Below are 13,177 nucleotides of genomic sequence, written 5' to 3'. Positions count from 1 at the left end.
TCTTTTTTTTAAGTGGAGAATTTTGTGAAATGGAGCACGCTCCCTTTCTTCCTTAGCCATAGTGAACTAGATGCATACTTGAGCTGTCCAGAGGCCTCTGTGGAGATGAGCGACATCACCGAGCTCTACAGGGCTGGGTGTGCGCCTACACACAGGTTTGGGCTTTTGACTTTGGAGGCTGCTTGTTCTGGTTTAACCAAGCACTTGAAGTTGAATGGCCACTCCTTACTTCTCCAAAGCCCTGCTGCTGGAACCCACTAACCGTCCTCCTGAGAAGAGCTGAAAATAAAGATCCCAGGGACTTGGTAGACTAGGCTCCAGATCCCCATTGCTGTCCTCCAGCAGCCCTGTTTCTGCACTGTATACTCCTGACTATTGCTCAAGGTTGGCATCTCTCACTTAGAGTGCGTGTCGACTGACTGACTGACTGTAACCTGAGTGGTCTATCAGGATCTTAGTAGAGCCCTTCAGAGGGAACCTAACCTTTCCAAAGAAACTTCCATCCTCTCTTCCACTTTGCCTTGCCATGAGTCAATGATTTCAAGAATGTTGATAATCTACAGACTTACTCATGGTGGTCTCCACATGATTGAGTCTTATCAAGTCTTAGCTCAAAATTACCTCAACAGGCCTTTCTGACTACTCCATTTAAGGAAACAAATTATGTCTACCTCTGTGTCCTTTGCCTTTCCTTCTTAGAACTCCTCTCACTTTTGTTTTCCTCTCCATGTAGAATCTAACTTCCATGAAGCAAAATTCATTTTGTCCACTAATGTATCTCCTTCCCCTGACATTGTGCCTGGTCCATAGTAGGTGCACAATTAAAACTAAATGAATAAATAATGAATAAATGAACTACCCAGAGATATTTGCTCTGCCTCAGACCCAAATGAAGAGAACTGGGGAATGCAGTGCCTTCTTGTTGGACTCAGAGAACTTCAAGAGGAGGGCAGAACTGAGACAGACCCAAGGCTGTTCTTGGGCAAGTGGTCTGAGCAAGGAGACCTGCTGGACAGGTCGATTCTGAACTTTATTTTACCTTGTAAGTACTCTTCTTTTACCTGGCTTCAACTCACCTATTCAGAGTTTTAGTCTTGTACCTCAGACTACATGCGATTTTTATTCTGACATTCCTTTGTCTTCCTGCCATTCCCAGAGTCACCTGAGATCCCCTTTTCAGTGTCCATTTCTGTGCACCTGGTTCCAGGTCTCCTCCCCACCATGGTTCTGATGCAAACAAGGACTTTGAACTCTCCCCTTATTTTCTTCTGCTACTTTGTTGTGGGCCTTGAGTTCTACTGGCCAAGTACCTTAGAATTATGTGCAAAGCAAGAGTAAAGAGATTCTGAGCAAACATCCTCAATCAAAGAGTGTGGAGTTGGTGGAGTTGGAGGCCCTTTTCATTTTCTTCACAGCCTTGTAGAACACCCCTCCCCCCACCCCGCTGCAGTGAGACAGGGTCTTGCTAAATTCCCTAGGCTGGCCTCAAACTCAGTCACCTTCCTCAGCCTCCCAAGTAGCTAGGTTTACAGGTGCCACTCACACCTGACTCTAGAAACTTACACATTCAAATGAAGTTCCTAAACAGCTGCTGTAATAGGGCATTGTTAATGTATATATCTTCAGCATTGTTGTAACTAAAGCTCACCAGCATGCACATACATCAACAGAAAGCATGTATGTGTGCATTGTAAAATATTTTCCCTGACTTCACCTTACATACTCTGGGTACCCCTCTCCAATTTTTAACTATGAAAGAACATTCATTAGTGCTACAAAGTTGACTAAGACATGGGCTTTATGGAATATTTTTTAAAAGCTGATTTCTGTTAGTAAGAAGGTTTGAATTGCTTAGTCTTATGTATTGTTGTAGTGCTTGAGGGAAATGCCAGGATATGGTATCATATTTTGTCCAATTGATTATAGTGTGTAGGAGTGAGGAATTTAAAATTGATGTGACATTTGGCAGTTCACTAACTGCCATCTTCCCATATTCCAAGAATGGATGTCCATCAGAAGCACGAGAGCGTAAACACATTGAATCAAAACTGCTCGTAAATCTCTAGCATTTAGCTATATTTTAGATAATGTTTAGCTCGTGTGCAGTGAGTCAGTGAAGTGAATCTTGGGTTTGTTTTCCAATTTGGGGGCTAGTCATAGACTGGCAATCACCCTTCTTCCTTCCAGTTAAGTCTCTTACAAACTGTAGAAATAGACTGGAGTTGCTGACACCTTGATTTAGTAAGCATGGGCCAAATAATCATAGCAATCAACAGGTTGTCACATCAACAAATAATATCAATAATTTTTTGCTGTGCTGCTCTCCTGTTTAAGATCTGCAGCCCTTCACAATCCAAATTCGAACCTGTGGATATCTGACCTTTTCCTTTCTTCCCCTGTGCCTAGGAGTGTGTTATAAAGATGCACTCTGGAGTTTTGCTAAGTCAAGAATGGGAAGGAGGAAGAAAAGAATAATGTCAAGGTTTACTCAAGCCTGAGGAGTTTAATATAATGGGAAAGAAAATGAAGTTCTGACTGACACAAGTAGAGGGAGAGACCTGTGCTGAGAAAGTACATGTTAAGGAGATTATCTAAGAAATGCTTATATTTGGGTCTGCTGTTGACTGATAAGCCCGGGTGCCATCGTACTGAAACACTGCTATGCCAACTGGAAATAGCTGCTGCTCTGGCTGCTGTGGCCACTTCCCTGGGACCCCATCCCAGAGAAGGTGGGGAAGAGGCGGCTTGAATGCTGGCTAAGAAGGTGCTGCTCCTGAGTGCCGCACCCACTTCTCCACACATTTCACCACCCACCGCGAGTCCTTGGCCACCCCTGAGGTAGCACAGCTGTGATGCTGCCATCTGCCACACACATAGCATATTGAAGGTCTCCCTTGTAATTTCATCATGCTGTCCATCCTCATGTTCCTGTCCCAGTCACCGACCCAGCCATTCTGCCCTTTACTGCTAATCTGCTTCATTCCCTCCCCCAGCCCTGTGTCACCTCACTGTACTTTTGGATTTGGTCTAAGTTATACCTGCTCAATTTCAACACGCAGTTACATTCTTCCTCTGCCAACTCCTCTATCTGCTGTCTCTTGTAGCCTGACACATTAGATTAGTGGTCTCTAAACTTCTTTAACTATGTGTCTCTAGCAGGAGTAATTTTTGAACATGTATGTTACAGATATGTTTATTTTAAAATAATATAGTCAACTATAAATTTATTTATTGAACACTAATAAAGTTTACATTTTAGCTTTTAAAAATAAATAGAAGTTTAATATTTTCTTAGTATATTCTGCTGTTATGGTCTGAATTATGTCACTCTCACAAATTCATATGTTCATACTTCAATATGACTTTATTTGGATATAGAACTGTTAAAAAGGTAAGAAGATAAAACTAAGTCATGTCTTGACCTTAACCAAAGTGATTTACATCTTTATAAAAAGAAAAGTTCAGGTCACAATGTGCACCGGGATGTCACCATGTGAAGACACTGGTGGAAGATGGCCATGTGCAAGTCATGGAGAGGGGCATTCAGAAGAAAGGCATTTCCAACCTACCCACATCTTGACCTTGGATTTTCAGCCTCCAGAATTATAAGAAAATATATTTCTGTTTAAGCCACCATTCTGGGATCTGTGTTACAGCGGTCTGAGCAAACTGATGCTGATTTGGAACTAATGATTCTCATTTCAAAAGCATTTTCTTCCAAATATTCTTAAATAGATTGACTAAGCATCTCAAGATACAAACCAGAAATTCTAGAAAATAAATGGTAGTTACTAATTATTGAAGACTTATTTAATCTAGAGGTCCTTAACCACAATCACTATCACTGTGCCCGAAACTTAATGTTTACACAGTAAATTTTGTGAATGAATAAAACAAACCATAAAACTAAGAGGAACCAGAAAATGGGTTCAGAGATGTTGAGTGATTTGCCAAAGTTCGCTCAGATCCATCTTACTCCAAAGCTTGCCCTATTAATTTAGTCTTCCCTATTTATTCTGACCCTCGGCAGCCACTGCATCCTCCACCCATGATTGCTCCTTACCAGGTGGGATTCACCATCTTAAGTTGTCATCATCCTTAGGTTTCAGAAGAATGAGATTTGAGAACTAAAGAGCTGAAGGATGGCCAACGTGAACTTCATGTGCTCATGTGGAAACCAAGCAGAGCAACTTAAGCTTAGCTGTCAGCTCACTGGGCAAAAGTCACACATTTCAATTAGACTTCATCTCATGAGTGAGTTTGAGACCTCCAAAAGAGCTCACTGGGAGAATGAGAAAAAACAAGCCCATAGAATGGGAGAAAATATACACACACTTTATTCATTTCTAGCCAAGGATTCATGTCCTGAATATATAAAGAACAAAGCAAAGCAAAGAGAGAAAGGCAGATGGGCCAATTGAAGAAAAGGTGAAAGACTTCCATAGCTCGATGTAAGAGAAGATATCTGTTAAGGTTTAGATATGGGGTGTCCTCCAAAAGCTCATGTGTGAGATAATGAAAGAAAGTTCAGAGATGAAGTGAATAGATATTGAGAGTTGTAACCCAATTAGTGGATTAATCCTCTGGTAGGGGTTAACTGGGTGGTAACTGAAGGCAGGCAGGATGTGACTAGAGGAGTTAGGTCACTGGGAGTAGCCTTTAAGGAGATATATTTTATTTATTTTTTAGTTGTAGTTGGACACAATACCTTTATTTTATTTATTTATTTATTTTTAAGTATTTATTTCTTAGTTTTAAGTGGCACAATATTTTTATTTTACATTTATGTGGTGCTGGGATCAAACACAGTGCCTCATTCATGTTAGGCAAGCACTTTACCACTGACTCACAACCCCAGCCCTATTTTATTTATTTTTACATGGTGCTAAGGATTGAACTCAGGGGCCCGCATGTGCCAGGCTCCACCGCTGAGCCACAACCCCAGCCCATAGGGTTTATATTTTGTCCCTGGATGGAGCACTCTCTCTTTGCTTCCTGACTGCCATGTCCTGAGTTGCTTTTCTTCTCCATACTTTTTCACCACGATGTTCTGCTTTACCTAGGGCTCCAAACTATAGAGTTAGCCATCTAGGGACTGAGACCTCTGAAACTGTGAACCCCAAATAAACTTCCTCCTCTCTGTTATTCTCTTTTGGTCACAGCAATGAAAAAGCTGACTAAAATAGTATCCAAATAAACAATAAATATATAAAATGATGTTCAAATTGTTCAGCTATATTAAATATCAGGGAAATGCACATTAAAACCAAAATTTGAGACCACTATACATCCTCCTGAACAGATAAAATAAGAAAGGCAGATAATATCAAGTGTTGATGAGGACGTAGAGCAACTGGAACATGTTGCCAGTAGGATTGTGAGTTCATACAACCCCCCAAAAACTGCTCGACAGCATCTACAAAAGTGGAACACATCCCTAACCTATGACCCAGCGAACTGTTTCCAGCCACATAACCAATAGCAACAAACAAATACTCATCCAAAAGACTATACAATAATGTTTTAATGCATGATGGCACACATCTGTAATCCCAGTGGCTCGGGAGACTGAGGCTTGAGAATCGCAAGTTCAAAGCCAGCCTCTGAGCAACTCAATGAGACCCTGACTCCAAATAAAATACAAAATAAGGTTGGGGTTGTGGCTCAATGGTTGAGTGCCCCTGAGTTCAATCCCTGGTACTCCTCCCCCACCCAAAAAATAAAAGTCTGTGTAAGGGTAAAATTTCTAAGCTGCTTCTAAGCCGAAAGGCCTGAGTTAAAGTGTAAAAGACCGGGCATTGTAAAGTTTCTAAGCTGCAGGGCCTGAGTTAAAAAGTAAAAGACCAGGTATTGTTAAATTCCTCTGCTACCCCCCAAACCTGTAATTCCTGTAGCTGTTAAGACAATACCCGAACTGCTCAGTAAATATTCCCACTGACTCCCTGGTTGTCTAATAACCTGGGACTCCATGTAGCCTGGCATGTAGGCATTGCAGGACCTAAACCAATCAGTTTGAATGTGTACCCCGCTTAGGAGTGACCAATCACCCCTGCCCAATCTGTTCCCGCCAATGAATGTTCTAATCATGTCTCAGAGTTGTTGTTTAATTTTCCCGTGCCTCATGATGATTTGTTCTGATGTATGCAAAGCCCCCGCCCTCCTCAAAAAGTGTACTTAAGCACTGCTTGACCTCTGCTGTGGGCTCTGGGCTGCGCTCCCTTCTCGAGTGGGCACGGAGCCCCAGCATGCTGGAATCTCAATAAACCCCCTCCTGCTTATTGCATAAAGTCAGTCTCTTGGTGGTCTCTTCCTCCGACACTTCGCCGGACCCTTACATCTGTAGCAACACTATTCATAGCAACCAAAATTTTGTCACACAAATATCCGTTAACAATATGATAATTTATATAGAAGTTAGTACAATGAGATACAATACAACAATGAGTAAAAGCTGACTACATGCAACAGTGTGGAAGACTCTCACAAACAATGCTGGGAGAGAGAAGCCAGATCCAGAGGAGGTAATGGCCTATGATTCTATTTATATGAATACAATCAAAACAAAACAAAAAACCAGAACATCTCATCAATGGTGTTAGATCATGGGAGTAGTGGCCCAGGGAAGAAGATAGTAACAGGAAACAGGAGAAGGCTCTAGGGGCTGTTCATATTGTTTCTTGATAGGGTGAGCTCACCTTGGGAACATTTGTCAGGTGGGTGTCTCAGTCCATTTTGTGCTTCTCTAACAGGAAAACAAAACCTGGGTGACTTTATAAAGGGTAGGAATTTAAATCTCAGTGTTCTAGAGGCTGGGAAGTACAAGGTGAAGGTGCTGGCATCTGGCAAGGGCCTTCCTGCTCGGTCATGGAAGGCAGCACATGCAGAAGGGGAGAGGCCAAACTCTTTTTACAGGTAGCCACTCCCAAGATAACAATCACTCCCATGATAATAGCATCAACCCACTATCAAGGGCAGTGCCCAAGACCTGATCACCTCCCTGTGGTCCCACATCTTAACTCTGTTAACACAACGGCAGTTAAATGTCACGTGTGTGGGAGGGGATGTTCAGACCACAGCTCTGTTTATGATTTTTGTAATATTCTGTATGCATGATATACTGCAAAAATTTTTATTCTCCCTCCCACCAAAACCTATGCCAGTCTCATTATAAATCCAGACTTGAATTAACAGCTATCCTTTGAGATGTAGTCAAACTCACAAATGGGGAACACCGATATCTGGAGGATTTCTTGGAAAGGATGATAGATTTCAATCAACTTGGCCTTTCCTATAGTTAACAGTGTGAAATGATGACCCACAAGGGCTCCTGGGTGTGGCTTTGGGGTAGCTTTGCTGCCTGGGTCTCTGATGACGTGGGGAGGGGAGTAGCTGCAGAAGCACTCAGGGTGGCTGCGTAGATGTGCTATTTCAGCCTCTGCCCGACAGGAAGGAGCGAGAACCAGGTCAGTTATTTGAAGAACTGACTTCCTCCTGCCCAGCCAGAGCAGACTCCTGGCTCTGAGTAAAGCAGATAAGGTAGGATGAGTATCCATGTCTATGTGGGAGCAGGTCATTGTGGGTAGGGTGAGTTGAGACTGAAGTTACTGTACAGTTACTTAACTTGCCTTAAGCCAATGGCATGGTAAAGCTGGGAAACAAAGCTAATAAATAATAAATTAGATGAAGAATGACTTGAACTTATTTTGAATAACATACATTTAAAATGTGGTCATGATCTAAGTGATATGGAGGAAGTAATTTCAGTTAGTTAAGAAAACAAACAGAAGACACTATTCCAAAGCTAGATGGTGTGGGGTTTTTTTAAGGTGATTGTGTCTTTGGATTGATTTCTCCTTTGGTTTGTAAATTCTTATGCATACAGTAAACTGCTCACTTGCTCCAGATCAGCTTATTTATTCACATTGTTTTTATCATCCATAATCTGTAGTTTGAAGGTGGAACATAAGTATGATTTTAGAATAAAGAAATTGTTAGGGGCTGGAGATGTGGCTCAAGCGGTAGCGCGCTTGCTTGGCATGCCTGTGGCCCAGGTTCGATCCTCAGCACCACATACAAACAAAGATGTTGTGTCCGCCGAATACTAAAAAAATAAATATTAAAAAATTCTCTCTCTCTCTCTTTAAAAAAAAAATTGTTAGATAGGGTCTTATTTAAATTTCTTTTAATCAAACTTCCTTGACTCCCAAATATCTTGTCAGAAGGAAATACACATTTGATATTAAAAATTTATTAAGTAACTAAAATTGTTTTAGAAAAAAAATTTACTGAGCCAAGATAGTGGGAGATTGTTACTTCTTTCCTGCCTAAAGGAAGCATCACATTTAGGAGTTACACAGATCCAGATTACAGGTACTGGGGATTGAACTCAGGGGTGCTTAACCATTGAGTTACATCCCTAACCATTTTTTATTTTTTATTTTGAGACAGGGGGTCTTATTAAGTTTCTTAGGGCCTTGCTAAGTTGCTGAGGCTGACTTTGAACTCATGATCCTCCTGCCTCAGCCTCCCTAGCCACTGGGATTATAGGTGTCTGCTTTTTGTCCATCTATAAAAGGAGGTCACATTTAAGCCATGAAAATCATGGATATTTTAGTTTTTACTGATTCTAAAATAGCTTTTGGATGGGGGTGGGGTGGGATGGCAAGAAATTCACCTGGATGGGAAGATTACATAGAATCAACAATGAGTTGCACCCCCCGCCCCCAGGAGGGCTTCAGGCTGTATTGGTTTAAGTGTACACACACGCTTCTTCCTATATTACATGCACAGCTTTCAGGGACCTAAAGCTCATAAAACAGGTGGAGACTAAGAAAACAAGTATGAATTGGGTGGGGTGTTGGGTGGGGCTGCCCAAGTGAAGGGTCCTAACGCTCAGACTCACTAATGAAAATCCACCTCTAAGTCACAAGACAGACAGGATTTTATAAGCACCCATCTCTCTTCCCGTGTCAGGCTTGTGAAGGAACCCGTGTGCATGTCGTCTCAGCTTTTGCAGATTAAGTCTTTGTAGGCTATGGCTGGGAGCCCAGTTTGGGCTGGAACTAGAGACTAGAGGAGCTCTTCCTTTATCACCTGCCTTGGTAGCTTGTATTCGTTTGCTGTCCTGGCAAAATGTAAAGGTCAGTTTAGTCACTCAGCTTTTCCCTTGCATATGAGGTACTTGCACTGTGGCTGCACACAACCTGCGAAGCTGCTCAAGGAAGTGGCTGTGGTGAAGCTGGCGGGGCGGAGGTGCAGCCCCTGGAAAGACCTTGCTATGTGCCTTCTGTATCAGTGACGGAGACTGTGGTTTCGAGGCTGTGAAAATGCCTATAGTTTCTCTTGAAAGACCCGTAGTGATCTGCTACTATTTGCATTTCCACTCAAGTGTCATTTTTCCCTCCATCGGAATGAGGTGGTGAGAACTTATTTCCTTTGATCTGAGGTTGCCTGCTCAGAGATAAGACATAACTGGATAAGAGAAACAAGGACCTGCCTACAGATAAGGAATACCTCCCTTTCCCATTCTCCTTTGATTTTTCTCTGCTTCCATTTTACATTGCTTGCACTTGATCCCCTTGCCAGATGGGAAAGCTGAAGTTAAGGTTTGTTATCAGGCTGAGTAAAGGAAGCCAGCGTTGTTTGCAGCTTCTAGAGCATGAGGGAATGCAATCCCGTGTCAGATAAGGAGGAGGCACTTTCTGGAAAACACTGTGTGCTGTGTGAAATCATTGCACGATCTTAAACAAGCTAAGATGGCTGTGGTTGTCATCAGGTGAGACACAGTTGTAGTGTGATCAGCTGTTGGCAGACTCGTGACTATTTCCATCCCCGGGGGGAACCCTCCCTAATCCCACCAGCCCTCTCTGTCTTCCCACATACCAAGCCTCTCCCTCCCTGTGTATCCTTGACTGTTTATATGCATCCTCCACATTATGCTTTATTTGTTTTCATGTCCATTTTTCTGGCTAGAGTGTGCACTTCTTGAATTCAAAACTCACTGTGTCTCACTTGTTTTCATGTCCTTGCTACCTGGAATGTGCTTGGTCCTCAGAAGACCAAGAAAACCTGTGTTGTCAAACAGATGCACTAAATCCCATGACCACACTGTCTGGGTGCCAGACACATAAAAACAGCAAGAGGGGTTAAAGACAAATAGAAACAGGGTAGTCCCCTCGTCCGCAGTTTCACTTTCCATGATTTCAGTTACCTATGGACAACATCGGTCCAAAAATATGAAATGCAAAATTCCAGAAATAGAGCGGGGCACAGTGGCATGTACCTATAATCCCTTCTGAATATAAAACCTTCTGAGGGCTGAAGCAGGAGGATCACAAGTTTGAGGCCAGCCTCAGCAACTTACCAAGACCCAGTTTCAAAAAAAAAAAAAAATTATAGAAATATGCAATTCATTAGTTTTAAATAACTTTTACTATAGTATTACAACTGTTCCATTTTATATCAGTTTGCCTAAATTATATGTTAAACTTTTTCATAGGTATGCAGGAAAAAAATAGCATAAATTGTGTTGGGTACTGTTTGTGGTTCCAGGCATCCCCTGGGGGTTCTGGAAGGTACTCTGAGGACAGTGTGCCTAGGATGCGATATCCCACCATTGCTGTCTATATTCCCACCAATCCTGGAGAAATGGCCTGGTTTCTCATGGGCCTTCCTGGAGGGCAGAGGAAGCCATGGAGAAGCACTTGAGTCGTGCCTGCTGGGGGCTCCTTGAGTGACTTGCTTAGTTCCCAACACAGCCCTGTGAAGCAGGGACCATCTGCTCCCCTTGCTAGAGGAGGAAGGTAGGTCTCACAGACTGAAGCAGCTGGTCTGAGCACATGTGGGACTTCTGGCCTCGGAACTAGCTGACCCCAAACAACACTGGGCCGGCCTGGTGTGCTTCTCTAAGGGACTTAGGGAAACTTTCATTCACACTGGTACTGTGCTGTAGGTTTTATTTATTTCTATTTGTTGAATGTGATAGTGGAGTGCAGCCACCAGTGCAGAGGTGTGAGGGACAAAGGCGTTAGGAGACGGCCTCTGGGTGGGACCTGACCAATTTGTTGAATGAGATTATGAATATTATCCCAGAAAAATGGATCTGAAGATTTCATTATTCAGGCTGTGTATGGCATTGTGAATTGCTGCCTGAGAGCATTAAAATACAATAATTTCTACTCTTCCTTTCCAACTGGGAAATGACTCAGGGTTTCCTACTCTTTTCAGATTTCTGAAGGCGGGGTTGTCTGAAATGAGCATTTGCTTTCTCCCTGACTGTCCTTACTTCCTGCTCTGCTTGACTTCCTGCTTTAGTAAACCTACATGTCACAATATTCACCAGCTTTCTCAATTCAAGTTGAACATTGGGCACCTCCTTGCCGGGTGATGGGGGAATTACCGAACCCTGAAGCCCTCAGTACATGGAAACACTCCAGTACAAGATGAAATGAAACCAGAGTCTCCATAGAGAAATAGTCAAAGTAGAAAGGGGCGAAAGTTGTAGAAAGTGATTACCTGAATTAGGTAATATTAGGTAATAATTTCTGAATTAGCGAGTGGGAGATCGGGCCCTTTAAGCATGGACAGCAATAATAATGATGCTCTTACTAGCCCTGACTGACCCCAGCCAATGCCTGCACCCGGCACCAGGTGCTCGGCAGGCACTGTGCTCTAGATGCGTCTGAATCAGCACATTTCCTCATCACAGCTCCATGAAGTGGGTGCTGCACTTCACTCTGCTTTGGGGATAAGGAAACCAAGTCCAGGGGGCTCATGGAACTTGCCCAACACCTCAACAGCCAGTCAGCAGCTGAGCAGAGCCATTCACAGGATGGCTAGGCCCAAGCCCTGGTCTCCTGAGCCTCTTTTGCTCAGAGTAAATGAGATTCAGGTGGGCCGAGGGATGGGCGCAGTACAGGCCTGGACCCAGAGGACAGCACGATGAGTTCCGTTTGGGAGGGTGGAGCATGTGGTGGGAACTGGAGATTTTGTGGATGAAAAGGTAGAGAGAGGCCAGGTTGGGGATGGTGGGGGATGCCAGGTTCACGCTGAGAGCTGAGGGCTGTCCCCCACTCCTTCCTCACCTGTCCTTCTTCTCCCAGGCTCAGCTGGAGTCACCTTTGCCAGGGAGACTTCTGTCCTGTCGTCAGGGGTCCTCTTCCTCTTCCTAGCCACCCTGGGCCTTGCTGCTCCCACTCGCTACGTCCAGCTGACTGTGTGGGAGCGAATGGGCACAGCCCATTCTGGACCTGCCAGTGTTCCCCTTGCCCATTTGTATTAGGAATGCCATCCTCACACCGTGGTCTTTGCCCATGAAGGGCATGAAGCACAAACCCTCAGCTGAGACCTGAAAACAGTGCAAAGACTAGGCCTCCTATTTTTTGTAGAATTGTTTTCCTCCTCCAAGTTCTGCTCCCAACATTGCAAAAGTTTAAGTCACCGGAGACAGGTGTATTTGTTTATCCAGGTGTTCAAGAATATGTAAAGTAAACCAATGTGGTTTTTACTTTCCTGCTCGAGGAAGTGACCAGAAGTCCACCTGTGCTTTATCCTGGTATCCCAGTGAGGTCGATGGAGTTGTCTCTGACTGTCTTGGTACTTCCCAAGGGCCCACTCACCTCACTAATTAACTCCATCTGCCACCCTAGAGCCCTCTACTAACTAGGAAAGGTTTATTCAACAAAAGGCTTTTAAATAATTTTAGAAAATAAGTAAATTGTCTCTTACGGGTACCTTGTCTTGGGTAAGTAGACTATGAGCCAAGAATAGTGTCGGTAATGGGCTGGGGTTGTGGCTCAGTGGTAGAGCACTTGCCTAGTATGCATGAGGCACTGGGTTCAATTTTCAGCACCACATAAAAATAAATAAATAATAAATAAATAGTCCATCAACAACTAAAAAAGAAAAAAAGAATAGTTTTAGAGAATTGTTTTTGAGTGATTTAGAAGAGATATAACAGAGCAGAATCTCCATGTTGTCAGTTAACCCAAAACTTCTAAGACTCTAGTGGTAGCTTAAGAGACAAAGTGCAGAAAAGCACCAACACTTGCACAAGAGGATGGAAAAGTTGAAATAATTAAAACAATTTGTATGGAAAGAGGAATTCTGAATTCACAATTGTAACTGGAGATCAGACCTGGAATCTATTGCATAAACAAGAAAACTCACAATCAAAGTC

This window comes from Callospermophilus lateralis, chromosome 6, assembly GCF_048772815.1.
Source record: "Callospermophilus lateralis isolate mCalLat2 chromosome 6, mCalLat2.hap1, whole genome shotgun sequence".
In the NCBI taxonomy this organism is placed as follows: domain Eukaryota; kingdom Metazoa; phylum Chordata; class Mammalia; order Rodentia; family Sciuridae; genus Callospermophilus; species Callospermophilus lateralis.
Note: the sequence above shows the minus strand (reverse complement) of the source record.